The sequence below is a fragment of the Chelonoidis abingdonii genome, chromosome 8 (assembly GCF_003597395.2).
Source record: "Chelonoidis abingdonii isolate Lonesome George chromosome 8, CheloAbing_2.0, whole genome shotgun sequence".
NCBI classification, from domain to species: Eukaryota; Metazoa; Chordata; order Testudines; family Testudinidae; genus Chelonoidis; species Chelonoidis abingdonii.
The window spans coordinates 5,563,608-5,569,671 of NC_133776.1; the positions used below are offsets into that span (position 1 = coordinate 5,563,608).

General features: G+C 45.5%; 1 long non-coding RNA gene across 1 annotated transcript; it reads right to left on the reverse strand.

The window, feature by feature from the left end:
* Positions 1-642: 642 nt before the first annotated feature.
* On the reverse strand, positions 643-5,506 carry LOC116823014 (uncharacterized). The gene is made up of 3 exons (XR_004373304.2): positions 5,397-5,506; positions 3,242-3,350; positions 643-2,197 (listed from the first exon to the last, which is right to left on the reverse strand). It is a non-coding gene; the product is annotated as an uncharacterized LOC116823014 (long non-coding RNA).
* Between the last annotated feature and the right edge of the window lie 558 nt (positions 5,507-6,064).

The window sequence follows — 6,064 nt, forward strand, 5'->3', positions numbered from 1 at the left end:
AGTCTTGTAGAAAGCTAACAATGGATGGAGTAAACTGCAGGTTTCACGATCAAGTCTCTGAATGAGCCCTACAAGCTGACCTGAACGGTCTATCATTCCTTTGTTCAGAGCTCAGTTTGTAGCAAAGTCCCTCCAGAGCGTAAGAACAGCCGACTGAAGATAGATGGAGATGAGGGCATGGCAGCCTTACATAATGCTTTTTCCAGTGTGTAAGACTCTTGCCTACTGTGGAAACCTAAGCAGCAAATAGTCTGAGTCACATGCAAGCCCTGCATACTTTGCCTGAGTTACAAGAGCATATCTGCTCTTCAGTGGGTCAATTGTATAGCTTATGGATCCTTCAATGGGCTATCAAGAGCAGGCTCAGGCAAAGCCAACACCAACTTTCTGGGTAATTTCGTTCCAAAGCACACAACGAAGTCATGAAAATTACCAGACAATATAGAGCCAAATACTTTACTTCAATGACAAAATGAGATACATTTACATATAGACATCATATTATAAACACAACCATAACCTTGCGTCTAAACACCTTTATACCCCCTTACATAAGATTTTGTGCCACTACAGGACCTTGGTTGCAACTATGTTCTATCTGGTCTCAGATTATATCAATAAGTCACATTAACTCATTGTTTCCGCCATGGCTCCTGTAAGGGTAGATGCTGGAGTCAGGAGACCCCAGCCGCTGCCCTGTGATGGGGGTTCAACCCCCACATAATCCTAGCCCACAGGAGTGCCTGTCGACTGAGATCTGAGGCTCTTTGCTCATTTGAAAATACTTCAGTACCGGTGCTTCTGGGATTGCGTCTTTTCATCCCCAGACGGTTTTTCCTCACTCATCCATGTGGTGCCACTTTGTCCTGTCCTCAGAGAACTGAGACAAATTTCTAGGTGAATTCTCCTAGCTATATTGACGTGGATCTCGTTAAGCCCTCCGTCGTGGGGAGTCTCTCCACCACGGCCTCCCCGTCTTGGGTGCCGTTGTGTGGCCTGTTTCCTCCCTGTGTCTCTTTCCTTGTCTCATCACGTCTCTGCTAAGGCCCCGATCCTGCAAACACACTCTTATTGAAGTACATGAGGCCTCACGTTGAAATCCAAGTCCCATCCTTCACTTACGCCCATGGGAAATGTTTGAAGGACTGGGGTTCAGCACGGTCAGCTCCTGTCTCTTTTATTTGTCTGTGGGTTGTCAAACCCTGAGAGGTGTGCAGGTAGCACAAGGCTTTAATCTAGCTGATGCGGGTAACAATGGTAGTGAAGATGCAGTGGAGCAGACATCAGCACAGGCTGAGTACAGAGCCAAGGTACCAGGCAAGCCTGTACTGAGGTGGCCATCCCTGCTTGACTATTATTATCCACTCCAGCTAGATTAAAGCTAGCACAGGTATGCCGACCGGTGGGACAATCACGCCTGGATTTGCTGTGTAGACATATGGAACTAGCACATGGGTGTTGGGCAAATGATAACAGAGGCACAGGTAGGCGGTGAACAATGAAATCCAACCGCTTTCTAATGCCTCTTCTTAAAGCTGAATGTACATTTCACGTGATTCTAAATTCACATTGCAATGAGCTAGGCTATGTGTGTCCAGGATAATATCCTTTGCCCTTATATAGAGCTCTTTGTCTAAAACGTGGTCTCAATCGTGCTTTCCAGAATGATGTTCAGATTAGCTTGCTCCCATCCATACTAGCAGCTGAACCCTGTCCAACACACAGTGGAGGGAGGGCAAGGAAGCTGATTTGGGGTCGTTTTCCAAGTGTAGACAGAGCCGCAGTGGACTCTTGCTGCACCTGAACTAGTGTGAGCCGCAGAGACTGCTCATGATTAGTCTCTTCCGGTAGCAGGTAAGAGAGCTTCAGTGAGTAGATCAGGAGGCTTGCAAACATCAGGCCTACAAGAGGCTCTCTAATTGCTCCAGCCTTCTCCCTTCTTTCCAGGGCAGACCCACTGAGGAAGACTCTGATGGCATCACAGTTTCCAAACCCCGACAAACAGTTTGGAATTCCTCCTTGGTTTCCCTCCCTGGTAAACACTGTTTGCTTTTCCTTCAGAAGCCCATTTCCTGCGTCATGCTACTCCTGTCTGCAATGAAACCGCCAGCACATTTAGCAAGGAGCTTCGCAGCATCCTGAAAGCATTGTGTCCTCAAAACACAGCCATGGTCATTGCAAGGTCTCTCATTAGATCCTGAGGAGGGAGAGGCAATGCTTGAAATCGATACATTCATACCTCGGGTCACACTTGCAAAAAAAATCATCTGAAGTATTTCCCTGCTTTGAAGGAGGGCGTTTATCTCAGAGGCGGTAAAAGTGAAACACCTTGGATTTCTCTGAATGAAATCCAGCCTCTGAATCAAAGATGCCTTGTTTAAAAACAGAAGGGTCTTTTTCTTCCTTTGCCACCTGAAATATTATATGTCAGGGCTGATGGTTTTATTTCTTGAGAGTGATGGAGTAAAAAACATACACGGTAAATGAACTGAGGCTGGAGGCGAGGGCGTTTTATTTGGTTTGCATTTTATTTCAGATCAAAATGCTGAAGATTTTTTTAAAAAAAAGGTGCCCCCAAAGCACTCCAAATACTGTTTAAGGGAGAATCAGCAAAAAGGAATGATGCCCCTCCACACACCCCATTTCTTCAGAAGTAATTCACCTCCAAAGTCACCACAGCACATTTTTACCATTTTCACCAAGAGAATTTTCATGGCTCAAGCACAGTAGAGTGAAAAATTCACCTCTTTGGCAGCCTGAGCCAGATCCTCAGCTGGTGCAAACTGGCATTGCTCCACTGACATCAATGAGATTACACTCATTTACACTAGCTGATGATCTGGCCCATCAGCACTAAAACTAGAGTGATTAAAATGGCATGTAATCATTCGATTTATTGATTGATCTCCACTCTTTTAGAGAGAGCACAATGCTCTGGGCCTGGCAGTGATCTGATACCATGTACAGTTGTGTGTTAGCATATTCCAAAAAGCAACAGTGAGTGCACACCGCTTTTCATCTACCCCCTGCTCTCAAGTGCAGTCAGCTCTCACCTCACTTAGGTGATGAGAGATCATTTGCAGAGCTTCCCAGCCAGCAAGACATTACAATCTTGAATGACAAGTGACTTAGGCAATTGATTCATAAAAGCTGCAGTCCTAATCTGTTAGTCGTTACCTAGGACACTCGAGATGACATACACCCCAATGAACAAAAGATACTATGGGCTGCCTCCTTGTACCTCCATAAACACCACAGATGAGCCCTTGAGTCCTACTTCCACTCTGACTGTGTCTCCATCTGTGGCCTCGTGCGTATCATAGCATTGATCTGTGCCTCGGTTTCCCCATCTGTAAAATGAGGATAATAGCACTGACTCACCTGGAGTATCGTGAGGATTTCATTAGTTAATCCTGCCGCAGCAAGTGGAAGAGGGAAAGCATTCAGTAAGTGCTCAGCACTAGCATTCAGAGGAAGCCAGGAAAAACAGCTCTTTTCACAACAGCTTTTCCAAAGGTACAGAACAGACAAACCAAGTGAGTTGTTAGTGTTGTCCAAAAGTTATCCAAGCCCATTTGTTCACTGTGCCATGCTTAGTCTGGCAGGGTTAGCAGGAAACTCCTGGCCTCGCAGTCAAGCCTTCTGTTGTCTCTCAGATCACCACAGGAATGTAATGTAATGCACCAGCTAGAGAGAGAGTGGGCAGGTGCACCACATCCTTTACTGGATAGAATCAGAACTATTCACCTGTGTGTCATAGGCACTGTACTGCTAACAGCTAGTGGAGATTCCACTTCAGACCAGTATCCAATCAAGTGCCATGTTTCCTGTCTTTCTTAATGTCAGAAGAAATTTTAAAACTTCCCTGCCCAGCACAACACGTGTGACGCTGGTAGAGCAGGAGCCAGCTCATGCCAGAGTCCCCATGTCTCAGTGGAGCCCTGACAGCCTCAGAGTTGGAATCAGCCGGCTCACCTGCCTGCTAGTATTGTTAAAATAGGGGTTAGAATGATATGAAAGTGTTTAGACTTTACTGAATGCTTATCAGTTGCTGCCTGCATTAATCTCACTCACAACATCTGTACTGTAAGGGGATATTTGAGCAATTGTATTGTGAGCCTCTGTGACTATGTAAATCACCAGACAAGAAAGAGACATTAACTAGGGCTGATGGGCTGTGACGGGCTGATCTTTGACGGAAGGTGTTGGTAGGTGTCCTGCCCAGCAGGAAAGGTCCAACAACACCAGACTATTGTGAGACATTAAAGAGGCCAAAAGACACTGGTTGTTCTGCCCTCCTGCCTGTGAAGATGAGTCATGCAAGTGAATTCCTCTTGGCTGAATTTGCAGCTTTCTAGGCGCAAGGAAGAGGTCCCCAGTCCTTAGCCTGGGGTAGCCCTAATGGACAGAGAGAGCTTGCTGATTATAGAAGCTTCTATTACCTTTTGAAACTGAAGAATATAACTCATTTGTGTTTCTATGATTACCTACTTTTACCTTGTAAATAACTCTCATTTCATTTTCCTACTTAATAAATCTGTAGATAGTTTATTACAGGATTGGCTACAAGCCTTGTCTTTGGTGTAAGATCTAAGGTGCAATTGACTTGGGATAAGTGACTGGTTCTTTGGGACTTGGAGTAACCTGAATGTTGCTGTGATTCTCGGTGTAAAGGACCATCCATCACAGAGGCAGGTTCACCTGCATGGTGAGACAGATCGGAGAACCCAAGGGGACCGTCTGTGATTCCAGGTTGAGGCTGTTATGGTGCCTGAGGAATTTACACTTGGCACTTGGTTGGTGAAATCTAAGCATAGAGCTCACAGTCAGTTTGGGGTTTGTGCCCTGCTTCCTGGCAGTCTGCCCTGAGACTGGTATTCACACTCTTAAGTCACTGCCGGCAGCATTACAATATGCTTAGAAGAGAACATAAAGCACCTACTGAAATGTCCAATGCTAAACCACATAGGAGAGAGTGAATTTCTTCCTGGCCCCACCTAGTGATCCCCTTACGCCCTGCAGCACAAGGGCTGAGATTTCTTGTCATTTTGGGCTCTGTAACTCCAGAGGCTAATGTCAGTCACATAACTGTCTCATCCAGCTCTGAATCCTGAAAAGCATTTTGCTTCAGTTGCATGGTATGCATTGTTTTAATACCGAGGCCAGAGAGTCCAGAACGGAAGCATGCAGTTACAAATGTAAGATCATGAAGCAGGTGGTTTTGCTAAGCACCCTTGGTGCTAAGAAAGGTCACAGAACCCCTCTCGAGGACTCAGATGACTTTCTGAGTTCATCTAAGCAAGTGGAAGGGTTGTGTTATAGCTACAGACGGGGCAGGAGATGAATGATGATGATTTATAATTCCCACTGCTCCCCCCTACTTCACTTGGACTCACCTGTGGAAACTTGGCATATGACTTGCTGTCCCAAAGACATGCGTCATCTATTCCAAAGCAATAGTGTACTTGAAAAGGGAACCGAGATCAGGAAAGAAATACCACAGATAAAAAAAAAAGAATCTGGAAAAATGTCACAAGCTCATCTCGACAGACCAAAAAAGCCATGAAAACTCAGGGCTAACTGCAGCCCCCTCCTTTGCCCCCATGTCCTGTACCTCACTGACAGTGACAGAAGACAGGCCATGAGCACTGGGTTATTTACCCTGTGACACACAGTAGATTAGCTATTGTTCTTAATCCTTCACCGGCAGCAAATACTAGAAAGCTTCCTGTCATCATATTCCCCCTGGATTTGGCACTGGGGTGACCACTGCTGGAATACTCTGTCCAGTTCTGGTGTCCACATTTCAGGAAGGATGTTGATACAGTGGAGAGGGTTCAGAGAAGAGCCACAAGAATGATTAAAGGATTGGAAAACCTGCCTCGTAGTGAAAGACTCCAGGAGCCCAACTTGTTGAGTTTAACAAAGAGAAGGTTAAGGGGTGACTAGATCATAGTTTATGAGTACCTACAAGGGTAACAGAAGTTTGGTAATAGGGGGCTCTTTAATGTAGCAGACAGAGATCTAACAAGGCTGAAAGCTGAAGCTAGACAAATTCAGACTA